The 26,829-nt window shown below is 35.2% G+C and overlaps 1 protein-coding gene across 1 annotated transcript in view; it reads left to right on the forward strand.

The window, feature by feature from the left end:
- Positions 1-26,829, forward strand: part of DHRSX (dehydrogenase/reductase X-linked) — a 374,374-nt gene that overhangs the window by 174,037 nt on the left and 173,508 nt on the right. The window lies entirely within an intron of this gene.

The following is a 26,829-nucleotide window of genomic DNA, read 5'->3' on the forward strand; positions in this document are numbered from 1 at the left end:
TATGCAGTGCTTCTTCTCTGCAATAAGGATAACTTTTATTCTTGGCCTATTTTCTTATTCCTTCAAGTTTGTTAAAGTAGTCTGCAAATTATTGCCATCATTTTCTTCCTTCATCATTGCCTAGGCTTTCTGTGAACTCCAGGAAAGATAAGAAAGCATTCTGTTAACATGACTTCATGATTTATGGACTTAACTATTTTCCTGTCTTATTACACAAGACAAATTTCTTAAGAAATTGAAAAAATTTATGTTGACAGCTTTAAATAGACAAAAATAGGGAAGTTTCTAGAATATTTAGTCATTAAATCATTTTTACTCCTGGTTCTATTTATTTCACTCTGTGTCAGTTCCTATGTCTTCCTAGATTTTTCTAAAACTATCCCTTTCAACATTTCTTATAATCCAATATTATTTTGTAATATTTATATATCCTTTCAAATTTTTTTATTAATAGAATTTATTTACAAGTATCTTAGACCTTCTTTATGCTCCCGACATCTTAGAAGGCATTATCTGTGTAAATTACGTTTTTCATGTTTCCATTTTTTAGTTTATTCTCTGGAAGTGACATTCAAAATTTATTCTTCAAGTATTAAATCTCTATCAGTGTCTGCACTTCAAGCTTCTTTGAACTGCTCTGACTTTTTATTAAAAATACTTGGAAGAGGGGCAGCTGGGTAGCTCAGTGGAGTGAGAGTCAGGCCTAGAGACAGGAGGTCCTAGGTTCAAACCCAGCCTCAACCACTTCCCAGCTGTGTGACCCTGGGCAAGTCACTTGACCCCCATTGCCCACCCTTACCACTCTTCCACCTATGAGACAATACACCGAAGTACAAGGGTTAAAAAAAATACTTGGAAGACCTTAATTTCATTAAAAATCTATGTTGCTTCCATAAGATTATACTGTTTTGTTGGATATAGTTAGTCTTGGATGAAGTCTATAATCTTTGTTTTCTGGAATATCATATTCCAAGGAAGGTTATAGTTTTGTGTGATCCTGACTGTGGCTTTTCAATATTTGAACTCTTTCTGGATGTTTACAGTATTTTTTTTTTCTTTTATGTGGCAGCTTTGGATTTTTGCTATGACATTCCTGGGAGTTTTTACTATGGGATTTCTTTCAGGAAGTGATCAATGAATCCTTCCTATTTATACATTATCCATTAGTTCAAAGATAAGATATCTGTGCTCTTTTCTTTTGAGATTTCTTGAAATTAAGTGTCTAGCTTTATATTTTTTTTTTTGGTCATGGATTTCAGGTAGTCCTAAGGTTCTTATTTTTTAAATTTTTATTGAAGGTTTTTTTTTTTTTTTGCTATTAGATAGGTTAATTATTTTTGCTATAAGATAACCTTATATTTTTCTCCTACCTTTTTTCAGCCTTTTGACTTTCCTTTGACATTTCTTTTCAACATGAAGGCACTAGCATCTATTTGGTCAATTCTAACCTTTAGAGAGTTTGGTGTTTGAGCAAAATTTTATACTTCTTGTGTCATATGACTAATTTCTTTTCTATTTCTTTTTCACTTATGGGTCTCATTTCCTTTTTAATTTTTTCTTCTAACATGTATTTCACTTATTTAAAAGAAACCATGTTTTTAAACTTTTTTAAAAACTCTTGCTTCATCTCTCCAGATAATTCTGGTCTAATTTGCACCCAAGCTATATTTTTGTTTTAATCTTTGTTTTTAGATATTTTGGAATATTTTTCTGGGTTTTAAATGTGCTGTCACCATGAAGACTTTCTATGGTAGAATTGTTTTTGTTTGTCATTATTCCAGTCCTCTTTCCAACTTCAGACTATGTCACCAGGCTCCATATACCTCTGACTGAAAGGTCAGGGTTTGCCCTGTTGCTGTTTTCTAGGGGGGTACTGAATGTTGTTGTATTCTAGTATCATGTGGATAGCTCAAGCTAGGTAGCTGAATAATATTTATGCTCTCAAAATAGTCTGATAGTGGGAAAACTCTAATCAGTGTCCTCCTGGTTTGAGCTCTCCAAGTTCCTGGCTTGGGTTTAGAGATGAGGAAGAATAGAATAGAATCCAAGGCTTCTAAGCCACCTACTTTAGGAACTCAATTCTACTGGGCTGTGGGTCTATAGACATTCATATTTTGTATGTGCTAAACTTAAGGTACAGTTATCTTCATGATGGAGATTAGGTTCAAGAATCATTCAATAGCAAAGTGAGAAAAAAGTCATGTCTATGGTTTAATTCTGAATAATTACTCCCCTATACAATTTATTAATATATATATTAATTTCCCTAAATGAAAAATAAATTACCTAGTACATGTGAATCTATAAATATAAATATACAAGAATAATTTTATATATGTTTTCTGAGTTAATGAAATATGGGGCAAAGTCCAAGTGATTTTGATTCTCATTAACATATAAACATGTATAACAAATATATGAACATTTGTTTCTTGTCTCATATCATGGTCTAATGTTTGTAGCCAATTCATTCTTTTGCCATCTGAAGAGAAAATTCGGGCCTTCTGCCCTGAATAGAGAGAACATCTCATCTTGATTTTTATGACATTTGAGGTACTGGTGTTTTCTTTGAGCATTTTTCATGCCTTCTTGATAAACATAAAAATATGATTGCACTGAAAAAGTCTCCTTATTTAAATGAGTTTCCATCCCCATTTATGTAGGTCATAAACAGTTTGATTTACATGCACTCTTTTAAAATGGATTATCTTTTACTCCAACCAAATGAGGCAACATGAAGTTGCCTCTGGACTAGAATTTTAATTCTCTCTCAAGTATTTTCAAGTTAATTATCTCCTGTGCACTGATTATCATTCTTTGCAAATGCCTTGAGATGTTTAAGTGTGTGAAATATTATTCAAATTAATCATAATTAAGATTTTATTTTTTATATACTGCTTTGATATATGAGGGGGAAAAGTGGTATAGTAGAAAGAGTGTTGTATATGGCATGAGTCCTGGGTTCTAATCTTAGCTTTTCTACTTACTAAGTGAAGGTCCATCCATAAGCCCTAGTTTCCTCATTCGTGAAACGGGATTAATAATACTTTAAGTGTCTTCTTCACTTGGTTGTTATGAAGAATGTGCTTTGTAAACCCTAAATCATAAATGAATGTTCTTATTAAATACTTCAAGGAGAGTAGCATCATGGAATAGATAGAGAGCCAGTTCTAGGTTTAAGTCCACCATTTTGGCTGGGTGACCTAGACAAATTATTTAACCTTCCAGTGCTCTTAGGGTTTTTCCATCTTGGGAGTTTGAAAAACTAAGTTGACAGCATAGGTCCAGTCCAACACCTTCCCCAAAGTGATCTTACAGATTGTAACCTATCTGGGCTTCTAATTTTATATGATTCTTTTTCATGTTATCCTACAGATTTTCCATAAAAGAAGTAGAATGTCTTCCCTTTCCATTCAGACTAACTTTTCAACCTCTTGCTCCTCCTTTTCTTATCATCCATTTCCTGAATTAAATCTCTTACATCAATTCATTGTGGCCTACTTGTAGAGATGTTAAATACCCCAACCCCACATATACCCCAAATGTCTCCTGTGCCAATTTTATCTTCCACAACTTTGGTTCTTTAGACATGGTAATATGCCATGATTTTTTATGATTCAGAGTCATCTAAAAATATTGGTGTTAAAAGATGGGTTTTTGTGTCAGGGAATAATTTAGAATTATTAAAGGCATTGTCCAAACATGCGATATAGACTTAAAGTAAGGGGAAACTCAAATGTTCTCTATTTTTAGCAGCTTAAGGGCAACTTTTAAACAGTAAATTGAATCTTTTGTTTTAAGGAATTCAGTTTCACAGATTCCAACCCTTTTTTACTTTAGAAAATTGAGGTAGAATAATGAAAAAAATTAATTACTTTGTGGGTGACATTATCAACTAGTAGAAAACTTTTCCAAATATAGCTCTGCTAGTCCTTGTACTCTGAACATACATATTGCCTTTGTAACTTGACTTCAAGCCTTTCATGGTATATTATACCATGCCAAAATAAAACATCAGTGAATAAAACTGAAGTAAATGTTACAAATTAAAACATTAAAGATAATATATAGGTATTCTTTGGACAGCTAGATGGCATAGTGGATAGAGAACTAGGCCTAGAGTCACAAATACCTGAATTCAAATTCAGCCTCAGACACTTAAACTTTGTGACCCTGGACAAGTCACTTATCCCTGGATGCTTCAGTTTTCTCATCTGTAAAATGAGCTAGAGAAGGAAATGTCCAACCTAATATTTTTGCTCTCTAATATTTTTGCTAAGAAAATCTCAAATGGGGTCTTGGAGAGTCAGACATGACTGAAAGTGCCTGAACAACAGCAACAACATGTGTATACTTTATTGTTTCCATGGTTTCTTATTTTTATGATATAACTTTTTTCCCTTTGGGAAAACTCAAATTGTTTTTTTTTTAATTTAAAGCTGAAATAAACAAGTCATAATATAAAAATATGATAAAATATCACACGGTAAAAAATGAGGAAAAGGACAAATTTATGGGAGACCTTGGATGAATCTGTACCTGTACCAGTGAATAGATTGAAGACAACAATTTAAACAATGATGACAACATATAAAACTTAAGATATGTGATCATCATATTGACTAATCATGATTCCGTAGGACTAATAATGAATCATGCTCCCCCTTTTACTCCTCACGACCTAAAGGTGCAGAATAAGCCTCTATTTTCAGGCATGGTTAATTTGTGGTTATTTTGAACAACCATACTTAATTGTTACAAGGGAAGGATTTTAGTTTATTTTTTGTTGGGTGGAAGAAGGGCAGGCATGATGATAAAACTGGAAAGAAAGAAGAAACATCTGAATCATTTTTCAAAATATACAAAAGAAAGTAGAAGGAAGTTCAGAAGAGACACTGACAAGCAGGGTAGTTTTAAAGCTACCATGCTTAATATGTAATATACATACCATATATAGTAGTGTGCCCCAGTATTTGATGGAGTCCTTTTCTTTTGTTTTTCTTCATATAGAGAAATGTTTAAGTTTCTTTATGTTTGCCAGGTTACCATTGCCATAATATAATGGAAGACTTAAAAACAACAACCTAACATGGCAACAGAAATGTTGATCTTCAAATTTCAACTCAGAATTCTTAAAATATTATTCAAATGAGAAATACTGTAAAGAAATTTAAACCATAACTCTAAGTTAGCTTTTGTTTTCCCCTTTTCATTATTAGTTGAGATTTCAGTATGAAAGGAAGAAGTTATACCTGTGTTCTTACCAGCTTTCTTGTCATTACAATATTTTCACACTCATAAAAAAAGATGTGCCTGCTTTTTGAGACTTTCTTTATTCATATTTGCTTTGGCTTGACAACCTGTGAGAATAAGTCTCACAGGGCTGCAATTTTTCAGAAGGAAGTTTATTGTTTAAAAAGAAAAATAAATAGATTTTTAAAAGAGCCTTCAGAGAAATGAAGTCCACCTCAAAACAAAAATTCAGTCACCTGGAAAAAAATAACAAAATAATTATGATATCTCTATGTTGTATTTTTTTTTCTGTGAAAAATTTAACAATCTTGATTTACAGGTTCTGCCAAACCTCAATGTATCCCTTCCACCCCCAACTTAAATGATGCAGAAAATTGATATGGCATAACATCAAAATTATCATTTTGTGGATGCTACCAACCTTATTCTCTCCATGATGGGGACTCTAGAACTCCATGTATACTTTTTACAGCAGCTAAGCCAGACTGTTTTACCTCAGAATAATAACAGTCATCTCTTAGTAGAGAAAAGAAAGAGTTATGAGTACTTTACTTTGTCAGAGACAGCTTGTTGGCACAGTATATAGAGCTCTGCTCTTAAAGTCAGGAAGATCTGAGTTTAAATCTGGCCTCAGACATTTACTAGCTGGTAACCTTGGGCAAGTAATTTAACCTCTGTCTGCCTCAGTTTCTTCAACTCTAAAATGAGCTTAATAATTGCACCTACCTCACAGATATTGTTATGAGGATCAAATGAGATGATATTTGTAAAGCACTTAATAATGCCTCAGACACTAAGAACATAATATGTACTTAATACATTCTCATTTCCTTTTTTCCTTTTCCTTCATGACTCAAAAACAACTTAGCAAGAAAAGCTGTTAGAGATTAACTTGTAGTTATCCAATTCACTTCCTTAAGGAATGTCATGAAATGAAATGAAATGTATTGGATTAGAAATGAGCTGAAATCTGAATTTTAGAACTTATTACATACAATTATCTATTTATACATTTATAAATAAATATTTTTCTGCATATAGATTTATATATGATATAGATAAAGATGAGGGGCCCTCCTTAGTAATTAATTACACCATATTGTATTCACTAAGGAGAACATTGAGGCTGCCATAGCTTTTCTCCTCATCCCATCCTTCCCATTTTTGCCCCCCAAAGCCAGTTTTCTCTACCCTAGTTTTCTAATTTAATCACTGGTTGACAAATATGGACTCATCACTGGCAACCTAAGAAATCACTAGGGCAGATATATGTTTATCACTTTCCAATTCTGGCCTCCTGATTCCTTTGGGAATAACTAGAAAACTTCTTGTACTAGCATTTACTGTCAACAGGAGTCATAATAACAGCTGCATCTGGGAATGCTTTTGACACATAACAGGTTTAGATGGTTGGTTCTACAACTTTTTTTCATCTTGTGACATCGTTTTACTCCTCCATCAAAAGTAGAACAGAAAAGGTGGGATTTTCATGTTGTTAAAGGTCAGACACTGCTGTAAGGGCAAAATTTGAAACAGGCCTATTGGTTTTTTTCAGCTTGAAAATGTTTCATATCTATAGAGTGGAAAAATGTACAGATGATATAAAATTGTCTAAGAGGAAATATCAGCAGAATATATACTTTTAGATTGTTTAGCTAACTTAGTTTTTAGATAAGAAAGCACAAGGTAATAAAGTTATTATATAAAAAGTATAGCATGGTGGGACTGGAATGGACTGATTCAGGAGACCTGTGCCTGAGCAGGACACCAAGAAACCTGACTCACAGGACCCAGGTTCAAATCCTATCTCTGGCATGTACTACCTGTATGGCCTTGGACAATTTAATTTGCCATTTTGGTTCTCAATTTCTTTAAATATAAATGAGGGGGTTGGACCATTTGTCCTCTGAATTCCTTTCTATGTCTAACTCTTTGACCTCATGTTTAATTTAAGATCTACCACTAAATTTACTATGTGAACTTGAATAAATTACTTTGTTTCCCATTCCCTCTTTTGAAAAATAAGCTAGATTTTAAAAATTCTCTTCTACTCTGTCACTGTGGTTCTTCATATATATGTGTATATGTTCATCTGCATATGGAATATATATGTGTGTATATATATATTCAATAAATCTGATATCTTAATGAAATATGACTATCCTCACAAAAGGTGAAGGTCTAACATATTCATGATTTCTCAATCTATTAAATTCTTCATTGTGTCCTTCCAACAGTCCTCCTCAGAGGATGAAGTAGAGAACTTCCTTTAGCCATTTGAACATTTCAAAGGTACAAGTGTATCACGCAGGCTATTCCTCTAAAACAAGATCAAGGAGGTGAAGTATAAGGATGGGGGGTGGGACAAAAAGAGCCAGAAGAAGGCCTTTGGTGACAGTTGGTGTCAGTTAAGACCAGAGGGGATTCTGGGTAATTCTCCAGAGGAAGAAGGAGAGGAGAGGATTTCAGGCAGAGGTTCTGAGGAGGAACATCTCAGCTCTGTTCCAGTCCTGAGGGTTTCCTGAGGATCTTTCTTTGGACATTGAAACCTCGATTCCCTGGTCAAAGGCATCCCATTGCATCTCACCCAGCAAGACTTCAATCATCAAGTCAGCTAAATTTGGGACTCCATTTTGGGAGCGATCTCTTAGGCTCCTTCCCCCATTTCCCAACCTTGCTGAGAGACTCTTTCCGACCTAACTTAGTTATCTAACTTATATAAAAGGATAGAAATAGAAACAGAAGAAGGGACAAGAGGGGAGATGCTTAGGAGTGGGAATCCAAAAGGTTCCCACACAAGTGACAGACCCCATAGAAATAGAGAAGAGGGTACCCAAAAATCCCTCTGCCCTTCACCCCTTTCCCCAGTCCCTATCTTGATATTAATAAAAGACATTCATTAGTCAGATGGTGTTCCAGAGTGCCTGTGAGACGAGGGGGAGGGGAATCACAGCTTGGTCTGGCTGCCCCCATCTTGGAGCCAGACCACCCACTGTGAAGTTGACTGATCTTGGGGGAGGCTTATGTGAACCCCACCCTCATTCAGAATCGGATTGGGTCCCCCATACCTCCTATTATAGGGAAGCCTCACCCCTAATTCCTGTGAGGCGGCACGACCATCCAGGTCGCCCTGTTTAGGGGTTGACACCCCCTCAAAATCTACCACAGTGCATATTTGGCAGAAGGGGAGAGCTAGAGGAGAGTCTCACCTCATATTCTCTCCCTCTCTCTCTCCCCTTCTATCTCCCTTCCAAACCTAACATTGGTTACTGGCTTTGTTTATTCTTATAGAAGTCACTAGCCTTTGGTCACACAACTACTAATATAGAATTTCAAAAGGGGGTTTACACCCACATATTTTTGACTCCAGTACTCCTTCCATTATGTCATCCTGCCTCATTGGTTTAGGGTCTGAGAAAATCTTATATGAAAGACATTCATATAAGATTCCCTCTCTCTATATATATGTGTGTTCATGTAAGATTTAATATGTATATGAGAGGGAGAGGAAGTTTATTAGAAAAGTCTTTAAATCTACATTTTATTTTACTGAATCATTTATTTCTGGGTTTGTTTGTTTTTTATATACTTAGCTCTGCACTAATGCATTGTTGACAGAGCTATGAATACACTCAACAAATTGTGATACCTAAAAGTAAGGAAATGTTACTATTCTACTTAGAAACAGTGAATAATGATGAATACATTGGAAGAATGAGAAAACTCATATGAAACAATATAAAGAGAAGCAAGCATAACAAAGAAATCATATGCATAACAAAGTACATAGGTATAGATTCTCTCTATCTCTCTATTTCTCCTCATTCCACCCTACCCATTGGATCTCCATTGAATTGTTCTTACTCTAGTAAATAAAATCTAGCAGAATTTGCTGATGCAAGATTCTTGGACACAAGTTTTGTCCTTGTTTTTTTTTTCAGATATGTTTGGGGAACAAAATGTAGAATGAAAAGGAGATACCAACTATGAGCATTCTGCAGTGAGAATAAACATCCTTTTAATTTTGCGAAGCTTTCCATGGTACAGTTATGGCATACTTGAGTTTTAGTATGATGAGCTACTTCAGTTTAAACTATATCCTTTTAGCATCATGTCATTAGGTTGGTGTAAATCACTTGGCAGCACACCTGTGCATTTTCTATCTCAGAGCAGAAGAAGTAATAATTTTAGAGAGCTATGCAAAACATTCATTGAAACAAACTGTCATAGATCTGGTGGAGGTAAGTATTCAGGGAATCAGTACTGCAGGATTAATCAGTATGGCAGAATTAAGCAACATCCATGATTTGAAAAAATGGATAATAAAATATATCAAGATTAAATGATTATCTTTGGTATTCCTTATTCTGTCATTTGCTGATTGTGACCCTCATATTTTATATTATATATATGTATATATAAATGCTTGTTGACTGGATGCCATTATATATATAATTTATATCATACTATATATTATATATAATAAATTATAAAATAAAATAAAATATATATGTATATATAAAATGTTATTCAGTCAACAAGCATTTTTATTAAATAACTACTCTATACTTAGCATTGGGGGTACAAAGACAGGCCCAAAACAGCCTCTCCTCACAAGGAGATCATTTGAAACAAATCTGAAATACTAATGTCCTGAACTTATTGTAAATATTCAGTATAACTAGTGTTGATTTCAAAAATGAGCAAATCACAAGTATGTATAGAATGGATGGAGGATATGAATGCTTTTTTTATTTTTATGAAGTGGTAAAACCTAGTGTAACTAGTTCAGCCCCAGAGCCCAGGATGCATGTACATTAAGGCTTGATTGACCAAGAATCCGGACATTTTCCCCTTTCTAGCTAATTTCTTGCTGTGGCATAGTTAGAATTAAGTTTCCTGGGTCCTGTCCCCTGTTGTGTGGAGATGCAAAGCATGGAATCCCTGCAAAGGTACAGGGATAGCCTCACCTAGAATTCCAGGGGACCCCCCTGGAGAACTTTGGGTGAGGGGCAGTTGAGAAGGGTTTGGGTCAGTTATTTTGTGGAGGTGGAAGTGAGCAGACACCTTCCAGACTTGAGGGTTCAACTGAGGTGGCCATTGTAGCATAAGCCAGTGGTTTCTACTCATAGGGTTAGCCTGTTTGTTATTACTATTCTTCATTAATATTAATACATAATTACTTAGTGATTAGAGAGTAAAGATATTCATTAATAGCAAGAGTGCCAGTTTTAGTTAAGTGCCTTCATCCCCTCCTGTGGGGAGGGGGAAGGGCAGCATCAACTTAACAGTTCAGGGTCTCCTTTCATTATCCTAAAACCTTCATTAATCTCTCTAGTTTTCCTTGTTATTACTTAATATAACCTTTACCTTCAAATCTGTGCCTGTTAATTATTTGGGGGAAATACTCACAACTCAGTCTGGACATCTAGTTTGAATCCTGTCTGCTGCCAGTTTAAGAAGATCTTCTCTGTCCTCAAGTTAGATAGCTAGCTTCTATATACTCCTCTAACTGACCTGAGAGGAATATAAATTAAAGAAAAGGAACATCATTGGGGTTTCAGCCATAACAGAAACTTACCAGAAGAATCTTATTCCTGTCTTCATTACCAACTGAAGCAGAAGCAGTTAGAGGGGGAGGGGTTTGAGAGCCAGGAGGGTTTAGCCCCCTCCTTTCCTCACTGAAGCCTGTCAATCTCTGGCTTTTGACTTGAAGCTCTAATATTGGCCCTGACACATTATCTGCTTCTCCGATTCTCTGTTATTATCATCATAACACCCCTCATTCCTCATTCCTTATTCCTCATTCCTTTTCAGGCAACTCAGAAAATATCTCTATATTGAAATGGTCCAAGAATAATTCACTATCCTACTATTATTATGTTCATATTTAATCTTCCCAAACTATTATACGGGTGGATAAAATAACTGGTTTTTGTTGTTAAATAAAGGTATTAGAATATAATGTTAACTTCTATATGATCACTAGAAGCATCCTTGGTTAAACTCCAATGGCAGATGGGATATCCTGTTCCTTCATGATTTTGATCTCCTATGCAGTTATTGTCAAAGTTTTAAGCTTTTCATTCCATATAGCTATATCACCATGTTAAATACTCACAATTTCCAAGCTACATGAAATGAAAAACTTAAAAAATATAGAGACTTAACAGAAAAAACAAACCAACACATCCCTGTTGTTCTTTTTGCTCCTGAAGTTTTCATAGGGGTGCTTTCAGTAATCCTATGGAAAATGAGTTTACAACTTTTTATTGATTTAACAAAAAACAGTTATCTTATGTACCTATTGGAATAGTCTTTTAAATATAAAAGAATAACAATAGAAAGATAGAGGGAATGTTTCTCTGAGTTAAAAAAATGAGAAGTAACTTTATATGTAAAAACTCATTAATAGGGCATTTTAAGATTTGCTAAGTGCTTTCTTCACCACTTTTCTGTGGAGTAGCTTGTACAATTACTATTATTACTCCTCTATAAATGAGGAAATTGAAGTGATTGAGGAAAGAATGCATTTCAGGCCTGAGGAATATATGGAAGAGTATGATTGGATGTCATATTAAGGGAACCACAGCTCTTCTTCCTGCTTGAGTTTAGGACATTAAGTTCATGAGAGACTCAGATGAAAACAAACTAGAAAAATAAGTTGGAACCAGACTCTTGTTGAACTTAAATGTCAGAGTTGAGGAGTTTATGTTTTAAACTAGAAGCAAGTCTTTTTGAAGGTTTTTGAGCAGGTGAGGGATGAACTTCAGAATTATCTATTAAGTTGCTAGGGACAGCCACAGATTGGATACATGTTGACAACCAAAGATTTGAATGTGTTTAAGTACTTACTGCACTTTGATGTTCTTGTGGGGGGGGGGGGGAAGCCCTTTCTGTCACTTTATTTAGTATATAGAGAGTGAAAAATATCCACAAAATCTGAACACCCCACTTTTAATCTCTGTACCTTAAAAAAATTCATTATGTAACAGAGAAATGTAAAAATAAGACAAAAAATAAGAAAATGGTGCTGAATGAAAGTGTTGTCAATTAATTGATGCACTTTTGCTTAATGTTCTTCTTAGTAAAGTGTTTCACTTGCCATTCCAGGAAAAAATGGCAGTCATTTTAGAGGCTTGCAAAAAAACCCAAACCATCTGGTTCAATATTTGAGAGGTTTGATATTTTGCAGTGATACACAATCAGTACAAATTTGATTTTATATATATATATTTTTTTCCTTTTCCTATGTGACAGATGTTATTTTCACACAGATAGAATGTGTTAAAAGTATCTACTTAGAGTACATAGGAATCAGCTTTAAAGGGAACCCAATTAATAGCACTCAGGATAAGTGCCACATTTGCTCACTTCACTTTGATAATGGCAGACAGATGGGTAAAGACTCTAAAATGCTTTTTTCTAGGGTCTGAGAGAACGAAGCTCCAGATTATTAAGTTCTCACCATGTATTAGTATGCTTCATGGGAATAGTTCTATGTCATTATGGTCCTTTCGATATAAATGTAGCATTAAAATATGTTACTCTGAAAAACAATTATCATGCCTCTTCACTCAGCCTTAAAAGTAAAAGAACAACTTTATTATTTTTAACTGTATATTGAAGTGAGGTAAACTAAGTCATTGTCTAGAAAACCCTGGGGGAAAGTAGAAATCAGAAATGAGCTTTCCTGTGAAGGTCAGTCAGCTCAAAATAACATAGTCAGGATCCATGAGAAATTAACTCCCTTTACTACCTCACAGTCCAGGATAAGATATACAATGGAAAATCCCAGGCCCCACGCTACTAATCAAAATAGCTTCCAGATGATAAAGTTTGCCTACTTCATCAAGGTTATGTCTCATTTATGAACATTTGCTTTGTATCTGCACCTTATAAAAACTGTGTGGTAATTTTAATTCAGGGCAGCCTTCACTAGGAAACTGCCCTGGCCAGTAAGTATAATTATAATTAGATATTGGTTCCATTAATCTGAACTTCTGGGTGTCCGGACTCACTTTATGAAGTGTGCTACTTCAATATTATTATTAATAATAATAAACTAGTATTTATATGGGGCCTGTTAGGTTCTAGTACTAAGAACTTTCAAATATGATCTCATTTGATCCATACCACAATTCTGGGAGGAAGGTACTATTGTTATCCCCATTTTACAGTTGAGGAAACAGGCAAACAGAAATAATTTGTCCTGGATCACCCAGCTACATGTATACATATCCTTTTGGGGAAAGGAGAAAGTCACAGACACCTTCTTGCTTTCCTCTTCCTGCCTTTCTTTTCTTTTTTCTTTACTCTTTTACCTTTATTTTATTCTCTGCCATGGTGTTAATAGCCTCTGAGTTGGAGACTTCTCCATAATTGGGTCTGAATAAGCTTGTATTCTGGGCAAGAAGGAAAAAGTGAGTGGAATGCAGGGACTATCTATCCCTTGGAGGAGTATTGGAAAAATCATAGAAAACTGAGTTCTAGGAGTAGGTGGGAAGGGAGCAAGTTATGATACATTGTGAAGATTAGGAGATCTCTAGAACTGTCCCTAGGTCCTAAGGCTCATGGTGTGGCCTTATTCTCAGAGTCCCTTCAAGAAGACACTGGCTAGGGCTTATGAAGCAACTTTTGACTTGAGCATATTTGTGAACAGATTAGGGGTTCTCTCTCTTTCTCTGTCTTTGTCTCTGTCTCTGTTTCCCTCCCTCTCCCTCCATATATATAGATATAGGTATAGATAGATAGAAGATAGATAGATTGATAGATGTAGATATATAGATATACACCCCACCCATGCACACATTTATTCCAATAAAGATTTGCTAAGGTGTAATTGTTGATATTTATAATTTGTTTAAATGTTTGGGAGACAGAGATATTTTTAGTGTGGGAAAGGGCAACTCACTATTCCCCACAATTTTCAGCTGCTTACAAGTGAACAGAAACCTCTTGCTCTGTTCATCTTCACTAGTCACTGTTTTAACCAGGCATCTGCCTTGTCCAAGAATAGAACTTCTTAGCATACATAGCTGTCAGTAAACATTGCATGCTTACCTTTAAGATGTGCATATGGATAAGTTACAGAGAGAGGTAACTAAAGAGCTAAAAGCTCTTTCTTCAGTTTAGGAGTTGTTAATTCTCTAACCCCTACTTCTGCATTCTTCACTGAGCCTCCAGACTCTGAAATATTATGTAGAAATTGGTCATGAGAAACTACAAATGGGAATTGTAGTCTTGGTTGCAGGTGGAGGTATAAATGATAATAGTCTTTTAGAAGAATATCTTCAGACTTCTAGGTTTTTCTGTAATGTAACTGCAATGATGACATACTCAAGGAAATGGTAACTAATTAAATCTCTGTGACCCAAGAAGCTCCCTAGAGACTTTAACAAAACAGTTACAATTTCATTCTTATTTGTTGATTTATCACATCTTAAACTTTACCTTCATCACATAGACTTTGTTCAAGAATCTGAAGGCATTATTTATTGTTGTCATTTCCAGAGGGAGCTAATTTAGTTGTTGAGAGTGCTTGACTCTATATGACTACCAACATAGGCAATATAGTATAATTTTTCTTTTTTTCTTTTCTTTTCTTTTCTTTTTCTTTTTTCTTTTTTAATCGTTTATTAATATTCATTTTTAACATGGTTACATGATTCATGCTCCAACTTTCCCCTTCAAACCCCGCTCTCCCCCCACCCATGGCCAATGCATATTTCCACTGGTTTTAACATGTGTCATTGATCAAAACCTATTTCCAAATTCTTGATAGTTGCATTGGTGTGGTAGTTTCGAGTCTACATCCCCAATCATGCCCACCTCATCCCATGTGTTCAAGCAGTTGTTTTTCTTATATGTTTCCTCTCCTGCAGTTCTTCCTCTGAATGTGAGTAGCTTTCTTTACCATAAATCCCACAGAATTTTCCTGGGTCATTGCATTGCTGCTGGTACAGAAGTCCATTGCATTCGATTTTACCATAGTATATCAGTTTCTGTGTACAATGTTCTTCTGGCTCTGCTCCTTTCACTCTGCATCAGTTCCTGGAGGTCTTTCCAGTTCACCTGGAACTCCTCTAGTTTATTATTCCTTTTAGCACAATAGTATTCCATCACCAGCATATACCACAATTTGTTCAGCCATTCTTCAATTGAAGGATGTACCCTCCTTTTCCAATTCTTTGCCACCACAAAAAGCACAGCTATAAATATTTTCGCACAAGTCTGTTTATTTATGATCTCTTTGGGGTACAAACCCAACAATGGTATGGCTGGATCAAAAGGCAGGCATTCTTTTATAGCCCTTTGAGCATAGCTCCAAATTGCCAGCCAGAATGGTTCTATCATTTCACAACTCCACCAGCAATGCATTAATGTCCCAATTTTGCCACATCCCCTCCAGCATTCATTACTCTCCCCTTCTTTCATTTTAGCCAATCTGCTAGGTATGAGGTGATACCTCAGAGTTGTTTTGATTTGCATTTCTCTAATTATTAGAGATTTAGAACACTTTCTCATGTGCTTATTGATACTTTTGATTTCTTTACCTGAAGATTGCCTATTCATGTCTCTTGCCCATTTATCAATTGGGGAATGGCTTCATTTTTTATACAATTGGTTTAACTCCTTGTATATTTGAGTAATTAGACTACTGTCAGAGTTTTTTGTTATAAAGATTTTTTCCCAATGTGTTGTTTCCTTTCTGATTTTGACTACATTGTTTTTGTTTGTACAAAAGCTTTTTAGTTTAATATAATCAAAACCATTTAATTTACATTTTGTAATTTTCCCTAACTCTTGCTTGGTTTTAAAGTCTTTCCTTTCCCAGAGATCTGACAGGTATACTATTCTGTGTTCATTTAACTTATTTATAGTTTCCCTCTTTATATTCAAGTCATTCAGCCATTCTGAATTTATCTTGGTGTAGGGTGTGAGATGTTGATCTAAACCTAATCTCTCCCATATTACTTTCCAAATTTCCCAGCAGTTTTTGTCAAATAGTGGATTCATGTCCCAAAAGTTGGGCTCTTTGGGTTTATCATACACTGTCTTGCTGATGTCATTAACCCCAAGTCTATTCCAATGATCCTCCATTCTGTCTCTTAGCCAGTACCATATTGTTTTGATGACTGCTGCTTTATAGTATAGTTTAATATCTGGTACTGCTAGGCCCCCTTCCTTCACATTTTTTTTCATTATTTCCCTTGATATTCTTGACCTTTTGTTATTCCAAATGGAATTTGTTATAGTTTTTCCCAATTCATTAAGAAGTTTTTTGGTAATTTGATAGGTATGGTGCTAAGTAGGTAAATTAATTTGGGTAGAATGGTCATTTTTATTATGTTAGCTCATCCTACCCATGAGCAATCAATGGCTTTCAAATTGTTGAGATCCAGTTTTATTTGTTTGGAAAGTGTTTTGTAGTTGTTTTCATATAATTGCTGTGTTTGTTTTGGTGGATAGATTCCCAAGTGTTTTTTATTGTCTAGGGTGATTTTAAATGGTGTTTCTCTTTCTACCTCTTGCTGCTCTAATGTGTTGGAAATATATAGAAATGCTGATGATTTATGTGCATTCATTTTGTATCCTGCAACTTTGCTAAAGTTGTTGATTATTTCGACAAGCTTCTTAGTTGATTCTCCAGGGTTTTTTAAGTAGACCATCATATCATCTGCAAAGAGTGATAGCTTAGGCTCCTCATTGCCTATTTTGATACCTTCAATTTCTCTTTCTTCTCTAATTGCTACTGCTAGTGTTTCTAGTACTATGTTGAATAATAGAGGTGATAATAGGCATCTTTGTTTCACTCCTGATCTTATTGGGAAGGCTTCTAATTTATCCCCATTGCATATGATGCTTGTTGATGGTTTTAGGTATATATTGTTTATTATTTTTAGGAAAGGTCCTTCTATTCCTATACTTTTCAGTGTTTTCAATAGGAATGGATGCTGTATTTTGTCAAAGGCTTTTTCAGCATCTATTGAGATAATCATGTGATTTTTATTTGTTAGACTGTTGATATGGTCAATTATGTGGATGGTTTTCCTAATGTTGAACCATCCTTGCATTCCTGGTATGAATCCCACCTGATCATGGTGGATGATCTTCTTAAATACTTGCTGGAGTCTCTTTGCTAGTATTCTTTTTAAGATTTTTGCATCTATGTTCATTAGGGAGATTGGTCTATAGTTTTCTTTCTCTGTTTTTGATCTGCCTGGCTTTGGATTCATTACAATATTTGTGTCATAAAAGGAATTTGGTAGGACTCCTTCTTTGCCTATCATATCAAATAATTTGTATAGTATTGGGATTAGTTGCTTTTTGAATGTCTGATAGAATTCACTTGTGAATCCATCAGGCCGTGGAGATTTTTTTCTTAGGGAGTTCTTTGATGGCTTGTTCAATTTCTATTTCTGATATGGGATTATTTAGGTATTCTATTTCTTCTGCTGTTAATCTAGGCAATTTATATTTTTGTAAATATTCATCCATATCTCCTAAATTGTTATATTTATTGCCATATAATTGGGCAAAATAGTTTTTAATGATTGCCTTAATTTCCCCTTCATTAGTGGTAAGGTCTCCCTTTTCATCTTTGATACTGTAAATTTGGTTTTCTTCTTTCCTTTTTTTTATTAGATTGACCAGTACTTTGTCTATTTTATCTGTTTTTTCAAAATACCAGCTTCTAGTCTTATTTATTAATTCAATAGTTCTTTTACTTTTGATTTTATTAATTTGTCCCTTAATTTTTAGTATTTCTAATTTAGTTTTCTTCTGGGGATTTTAAATTTGCTCGCTTTCTAGTTTTTTGAGTTGTATGCCCAATTCATTAATCTCTACCCTCCTTAATTTGTTAATATATGCACTCACGGATATAAATTTCCCCCTGAGTACTGCCTTGGCTGCATCCTACAGAGTTTGGTAGGATGTCTCCTCATTGTCATTCTCTTCAATGAAATTGTTGATTGTTTCTATGATTTCTCCTTTGACTAATTGGTTTTGGAGAATCATATTGTTTAATTTCCAATTGGTTTTTGATTTGCCTGTCCAGGTGCCCTTACTAATTATTATTTTTATTGCATTATGATCTGAGAAGTTGACATTTATTATTTCTGCTCTTTTGCATTTGTTTGCAATGTTTCTATGCCCTATTACATGGTCAATCTTTGTGAATGTACCATGTGCAGCTGAAAAGAAGGTGTATTCCTTTTTGTCCCTATTTATTTTTCTCCACATATCAATTAAATCTAATTTTTCTAGGACTTCATTCACCTCTCTTACCTCTTTCTTATTTATTTTTTGGTTTGATTTATCTAGATCTGAAAGAGGAGTATTTAGATCTCCCACTATTATGGTTTTACTATCTATTTCCTTCTTGAGCTCTGCCAGTTTCTCCTTTATGAATTTGGATGCTATACCACTTGGTGCATACATATTGAGCAGTGTTATTTCCTCATTGTTTATACTGCCTTTAATCAGGATGTAATGACCTTCCCTATCTTATTTAATCATATCTATTTTTACTTTGGCTTTGTCAGAAATCATAATAGCCACTCCTGCCTTCTTTTTCTTATTTGATGCCCAAAAGATTTTGCTCAAGCCCTTAACCTTAAACTTGTGTATGTCCACCCACCTTATTTGTGTTTCTTTTAGACAACATATGGGAGGATTTTGGTTTCTAATCCCCTCTGCTATTTGCTTCAGTTTTATGAGCGAGTTCATCCCATTCACATTCAGAGTTAAAATTATCAGTTGTGCATTCACTGACATTTTTGTATCTTCCCCTAGTCCTACTCTTTATTCTAACACTGTTTCCTTTTAAACCAGTGGTTTGCTTTGAGCTGGTATCCCTTATCCCCTCCTTTGGTTAACTACCCTTTCTATCCCCTCCCTTGTTATTCCCCTCTTTTTATTTTTAAAGGCCTGATTAATTCCCTCCTCCTTCTTCTCCCCTCCCTTTTTTGACCTCCCCACTTCCCTGCTCCCCTTGGTTTATCCCTTCTGACTTTCTCAGTAGGGTTAGATAGAGTTTTTTATCCCAATGGATAATGGAGCTACTCTTCCCTCTCTGGGTTGATTACACTGAGAGTAAGGTTTAAATATTACCTCTTAATGCTCTCTTCCTCTCCTTCTTATTCTAGTGTTTATCCCCTCCCCTTCCCATGCCTTCTTTGTGTGTAATAGAATATCCTATTTTTCTTATTCACTCAAGTTTCTCTTGGTGTTTCCTACTATTCACCCCCCTCTTTTCCACCCCCAATATCATCTTAGACCATTTAGTGTTCCACGCTCTCCCTATGAATTATTCTTCTGATTACTATAATAGTGAATACTAAAATAGTGAATAGAGTTCACTACAGAGAATTATACATAGCCTTTCTCCACATAGGAATACAGATAATTAGATCTTATTGAAGCCCTTAAAGAATCAAATTAAAAAAATTATGAGTTTTCTTTCTTTCCTCTCTGTTTCTGGTCTCTTCTGTGCAAATACTTGGAAATCTTCAATTTTGTTGAATGACCAAACTTTCCCCTGGAAGTATATAGTCAGTTTTGATGGGTAGTTGATCTGTGGTTGAAGACCCAGTTCTCTTGCCTTTCTGAATATCATATTCCAAGCCTTGCGGTCTTTTAGCATGGAGGCTGCCAGATCTTGTGTGATCCTGATTGGTGCTCCTTGATATTTGAATTGTCTCTTTCTGGCTTCTTGTAAGATTTTTTCTTTTACTTGTAAGCTCTTGCGTTTGGCTATTATATTCCTGGGGGTTGTCCTTTCTGGATCTAGTGTAGAGGGTGATCTATGGATCCTTTTGTAAAAGTGAAAATTGGGAAAAGCCATCTAGACGTGTATATATATTTCTATGGACATGGGAAATGTATCAAAACTACATTTCCCGTGATCCAGCTGTTTCCGTTTCCGGGTCTTTGGGGGCATGGGGAGGTCTATGTCGACGCAGAGAGGGTTTAAATCTCCTGGGTTAGGAGGAAGTGGTCTCTTTGGCGAGTAGGCGCTTCTGGAGGCGGCAGGTTTGAATGCTTACAAGCGCGTGGTCTAATGATTTTATCTATCAGCATGGCTTTAATTAAAATACTAATATATATATTTATACCAGCCTTTATCATTTTTCATTTTTATACTTTCAATGTCTATATTGTCCTCTTCTTGTTGAACTTCAGAGCAATTTTGCTGAATAATTTCTTTTAGTATGGAGTCCAAGTTTCTATTAATTTCTGCTTTTTCTGGAGGACCAATGATTCTCAAATTGTGTCTTCTAGACCGGTTTTCTTGGTCTGTCACTTTCTCATTGAGATATTTCATGTTTCCTTCTATTTTATCAGTCTTTTGACTTTGTTTTATTTGTTCTTGCTGTTTTGAGAGATCATTGGCTTCTAATTGCTTAATTCTAGCCTTTAGGGACTGGTTTTCGGCTCTAATCTTTTGATTTTCCTTTTCAATCTGGTTATTTCTGGTGTTCAATTTGCTTATCAGTTCATTTGATTTCTGAGCCTCACTTTCCAGTTGCAAAATTCTGCCTTTTAAACTGTTATTTTCTTGCCAGATCTCTTCCATCTTTTTCATCATCTCAGATTTGAACTCTTCAATAGCGTGTGACCAGTTTTCATTTTTTGGGGAAGGTTTGGATATCAATACTTGTTTGTTCTCCTCTGTTGTCTGGATTTTCTCTGTGTAAAAGTTGTCGAGTGTTAAAGAGTTCTTTTTGATAATCTTTTTCTTCTGGGGTTCTCTATTTTGGCTTGCCATTGTTGTTAACCCAGCACCTTCTCAGCTTTGTCCTCACACTCAGGGCCTATCTGCGCTTTCTAGGCTCCCGAGGTCTCAGGTCTCGTTCTCAGGGTCGAGTCTCCTGGTAGTCCCTGTTCTGCCCCTCTGCCCAAGGCTCTTTCAGCAGTCTCAAGGGCTGCTTCCACAGCCGAGCTCCCATCTGCACAGGGTCCCTACTCGAGGTCCGAACCGGCGCTCAAGATCCTTGTCCTCGCCTAGGGCAATGCCTTCACCTGCACAGATGCTCGAGAAAGTCCGTGCGCGTTCTTTAGCCTCTTGGGGTCCTAAGACTTGCTGCTCTCAGGAACAATCCCTGGAGCTGTCAGTGACTTAACGGGTGCCCAAAATCTGCTTTATCTCTTGTGGGCTGGACTTGGAGCTTTGAGTGGTGTGGGGTGTGGGGGAGGGGTTTCTTCCTCTCGCGTTTTAGTGAGAGCTGTTTCACCCCTATATAGCATGGAAATGTCCCAATTCTGCATACCTTCAATGCTGCGCCCAGTTGTGGGGTCCCTTCGTTTGTCTGGATTCGTTTTTGTGTCACCTTGAGGAGTCCTGTATGCTTTGGTTAGGAGAGATCAAGCAGCTGCTACTTACTCTGCCGCCATCTTAACTGGAAGTGTATTTTTTCTTTTTTTATTTAGAACTCAAGAAAAATAAAGTCAAGTTTATTGTCTTATTCCCATAGAGACATTTTGATTGAAAACTAATTTATGTGATCAAATAAATTTATTTACTCCATGAATTTTTCTCTATTTTAAGTGATATGTGTCTCCTTTCACAATATGATAAACACAGAAATATGTATTATATGTAGCCATCTTTTTTGCAAGTGGCCATTTTCTACAAGCAACATCAAGTTAGGGTTTAGAGTTTAGAATCCCAAAGAAGCCAGGAGTCAGTTGAAAGACTGTTAGAGTAGCACTATAAAAGGAGGTGAATCTCAGGCAAACCAACTCAGCCCTGAGTTTGCGTGAAAGAGTGGAAGGGAGGTTTTTGGGTTGGTCTCCATTGAACCCTAGTAATCCTTCCCAGGATTGTGATTAGCCTGATCTACAGTGCTGTATCTAGTGGTTCCAGTCAATCTCTGTCATAACGTGCACTCTGCAAAAAAAAAAAATATATATATATATATATATCATCAAATTATATTCTATATCAACTTTAACAAATCATCTCAGAAGACCAACATCAGCTACTTATCATCATCTGACCTGACTAGCTCAGTCATCTATCAGCTAGTGGATAAAAGCTGTAACCAAACTGAGAGTGGAACTCCACCAAAAAGGCTTTCCCTGAAAGGGGACAGCTATAACGATTAAAAATGATAAAGGCTGATATTATGAGGAAAAGTAATATTTTAATTACCATGGCCATGTTGATAAAATATATAAGACCACGAGCCTGATAAAAGCTATTTCAAACCACCCCGCATTTTCTTCCCTCCACCTGGCTGCCTCGTATCAAAAGAAGAGACAGTCAAAGCCTCATCTCCTCATTTAAGTCAAGCTCTACGTTGATTGATGTCATCACGTCCAAAACTGGAAACCCATTGGATCACAGAAAATGTAGTCTCAAAGTCCTCCTCATGTCCACAGGAAGTTTGTCATATATCTACATATCTTGAGGCTTAATACTTCTATATAGAACCCTAGAAATTCTAAATAATACACAGCCTAGATTTTACTCATCTAGATTTAGTGTTAGACTTCCCTTAATCCTCTCTCCTTACCCATCTTACCCAAGATCCCAGTATCCTTAGTTTATACCTTCCTCCGTTAATTAAAGAAGATACCTGATATAAAGAAGCTTGCTGTTTGGTCCTTCACCTTCAAAAGAATTTCTCCATAATGCCTGAATTTGGGGATTCTCAGAGGCTTTCCACACAAGTTCTATCTAGCCTGTGAATTATTCCCTATCAACTTGAGATATCAACGCTATTGGCAATATACCATCATAGCCATATATAACATCTGAAAAGATATCTAGTTGAAATCCATAGGGGAGCCATTGGACTTGGGCCCTCTTTGTTAAGGATTCTTTAAGTTCCTGCCTGCTGGGATACTGACACAACTGGCCCTAAGATTGCCCAACCCCCGCAAGTTGAGCTGTGGAGTTGCTGAGAATCATCTTAACATATTATATATATATATATATGTATATATGTATATATATATATATATACATATATACATATATATATATATATAAAACATATATAACATATATAATAACACCTGTATAATCTATATCATATTACCTGCCATCTTGGGGATGAGGGGACTGTAGGAGAGAGAGAACATGGATTGCAAAATGTCAGAAAACTATGATTGAAAATTTTCCTAACATGTAATCTGGAAAAAAAACAACAAAAAACCCCCATATATATATATATATATACACATATATATATATATATATATATATAATTTTAAAATCAGTTTAAGACTAATTTTCATTTGTGTGTTTTAGAGAAGCACCTATCCCAAAGTACATTCCAAGGGAAATAAACCATTCCCCTAAAGCTTAGTGGAAAGAAAATTGGATTTTGGATCAGAAGACCTGGGTTCGCATTACTAACTGTGTTAGCTTATGCAAGTCACTTAAACTTCCTATGTCTCACTTTTCTCATCTGTATCATTAATAAGCTTGGCCCTTCCAGGCTTAAATCTTGTGATATGATCCTGTGTTCTGGACTTTCTGAAGTTAGAGGAAAGGAGACATACTATGTGTTCCTGAAAGGATATGGTTATATCCAGCCTTACAAATGAATGTAAAGTAAATGATTCAGGAACTTTTATCATATGTTGGTACTTGACATATTGTAAATACTTAAGAAATATTTGTTGATTGATTCCCTATTGTTGGGGCATTAGGATTATATTTTGCTCAACTTTCGAATGGCACATAGTAGTGCTTAATAAATGTTTATTGATTGATTAGGAACTGGGAAGTAGAAAAGAAAGAAGGAAATAAACATTTATTAAGAGTACTATATGTCAGGAACTATAAGTACTTTATAAATATCTCATTTAACCTAAATTCAGTAGACAAAACGAAATAGACTGAGGCTTAGGTATGTTTAAAAGTTTTGAATTTTAGATTCAATAAATGTGTCTTTTAGTATGTGTCATGATTATATTTTTCATAGCTCAGCAAATCTTCCTTTTCTTTGATAGTATATCTATCAACATTTTCCCATTATAGTTTTCAGGTGAAAATAAAATTATATTTTCTCTTGAAATTATAGCCTATAATTATTCAGAATTTACAAATAAAATCTGTAATTATCATAAAACAAAAAATAAAGGTCCATCATGACCATGGTTACAAAAAAATTTGCTTTTTGGCTCTATCAGTCATATCGTCTGTCTTTGAGTACCCCTTGTTATGAGCCTGGCAAATGATGGTGGGAAAATGTGCTTAAATTTATTATACCTACTAGTATTTATTCATAATTATTGGGCTTTCATATGATTGCTTTCTTCCTCCCCTTTAGGAATGGCAAATACCCATTTCCTTTTGATGACTAAAATGCTATTTCTTTCTTAATGACAGCCAACATTCACTGAAATGAAGAGTGCACACATAACCCAAAAGAATGGAAAAGAAAAATAATTTAAAAATATAAATGACATCGAGATAAATATACTTAGGAATAATCAAACTGTAGAATAATACTGATTTTAAATGAAAATATTTTTGTTTTAAAAATATACATTTTAGACTTAAAAAACAATGCTTATACTTTTCCTTTAAACTTTTTTTGACATCCTGTATTCCTGTTCCTTGCCAGGCCTTTCTGAGAAAGAAAAATTTTTAAGAAATGGTCTTTTTTTTCACTTATAAAATAGTCTTAATTAGATTTCCTACATTTCATTGCATATAAAACTATTGCTGAAATGATTAGCTCTATTAGAATAATCTATATTGTTACATCCTTAAAAATAAATAATTATATATCTCCAGAGTATGGGGAAATTATTGACCTCTCAGTTACAATCCTGACAGTGATATTTTCCAAGCAGATTCTCATGAATAAGGGAAATACACTTATGTAGCATACAAGGGACCTTTTCATGTAGACATCCTAGAAAAGCGCTATAGCAGATTTGCAGCATTCTGAGGGTTAGCATCAGAGTTCTCAAAACCATACCTCTCCGTTCACTAGCCAGAGGACATGTTAATCCAGAACAATAACAAATTTAAACAATTTGGTATGTAAAATAACAAGAAAGATCTCTCCATGCCCATATGGAGTATACTCTCCAACAAGTTAACACATTACCAGTGTGGGAGGATACACAAGTAGAGAACATATATTATATGGAAATCTACATGAAATTTATACTGGTGCTACACACAGAATTTATGTTTGCATGTGGACTCCCATAGTTAAGGGCATCTTACACTTGTGTTACTCTTACTGTCCTCTTTTGATGTTCATCACATTATTCATTCTGAATGGATTTTTCTGATTTCCTTTAGGAACCTTATCTCCCTTAGGAAACTTTAACTGTAGATTTGTAGATCTTGAGCTGGAAAGAGCCTTAAAGGCCCTCTAGGAGAACCCCTTCATTTTAAATATAGGGAAAGATTTAGAGTCACATAACTGATTTGTCTGAGGCTACCAAATAGAAGTGTGTGGAAAGTGGAAGAAGCAGTATTTGAAGCCAGATCATAGGTCCATCACTCTTTCTACTGTACAACTCTGCCTCAATAACCACCTTGTGAACTCCTGGGATGAATTGGAATTGATGAATGGAATTTTAGCTCCTATCTGCTAAGATTCAATGACTAGAAAGCTTTTCCCTAACAAGCATGGACTGAGAGCTCTTTAGTTCATAGTTCAAGGGCCATCAATAAAAGCAAAAAAAGCAAAAAGTTTCATGCTCAACCCTAATCCAAACAATATTTTCTTTTGACTGTGTTAGTAATGATTCCAGGTCTATGATTCCAGACCACTATGTTGGGAAGAAAAACCCGTACCCCTTTATACTTGATTGGGTTTTAGTGATATTGATAAGTTTAAACCTAATCAATATTGTGATTTTAAAGTGATTAGTATAATTCCCTTATAATCTTAATTACAATTAGTAGAATTCATGGTTTTATAAGGATCTCTAACTAAAGCATAAAACTGCTTCTAAGGGAGTTTCCAACCCCTCCCTAAGTCATATTTCCCTTCTATCCTGAGATGCTGACCATATGAATTTCAAGTCCCGGAATGCTGCATCATGTCCTGATATGGTGCAAGAATGCTCACCCTTTCCTATTTTGAAATAACCATCCTCCCAACAGATCAGATGATCCCTGAGATAATGGTCATCAGTATTTCTTAATAAGGGTATTGTCTTGTGATTTGACCTTAAGACTAATATGGGTTTTCTTAAATGAACTAACCAATTAGCTTTGTAGTTGGGTAACAGTTTCTAAAAAAAGTTGTTTGGAAATATTCACTTTTTTATTGTCTGGGTATAAAAACCAGGTCTCTGCTAACAAGCATTTGTCAACTGCTGGTTTCTAACTCTTTAATTGGCACGTAGCATACGGGTTTATATGGAGAACTTGGCCCTCTTTCAATAAACTCTAAAATTGTACCTTGACTTGGAGAAATTTGGCTTTTGATTTTATTTAACTAAATTGTTTAAATTGAGGTGGTGGGTAAATTTCCTTGACAACTATCCAGAGTTAGAAAAATGCACTCACAATTAACCCCTGAAAGTGGTTTAGTCCTCCTATCTGAACAAACAATATTTTAGGAGCTTGGCCAAAGTAACCCT

This window comes from Gracilinanus agilis, chromosome 3, assembly GCF_016433145.1.
Source record: "Gracilinanus agilis isolate LMUSP501 chromosome 3, AgileGrace, whole genome shotgun sequence".
Classification (NCBI taxonomy): Eukaryota; Metazoa; Chordata; class Mammalia; order Didelphimorphia; family Didelphidae; genus Gracilinanus; species Gracilinanus agilis.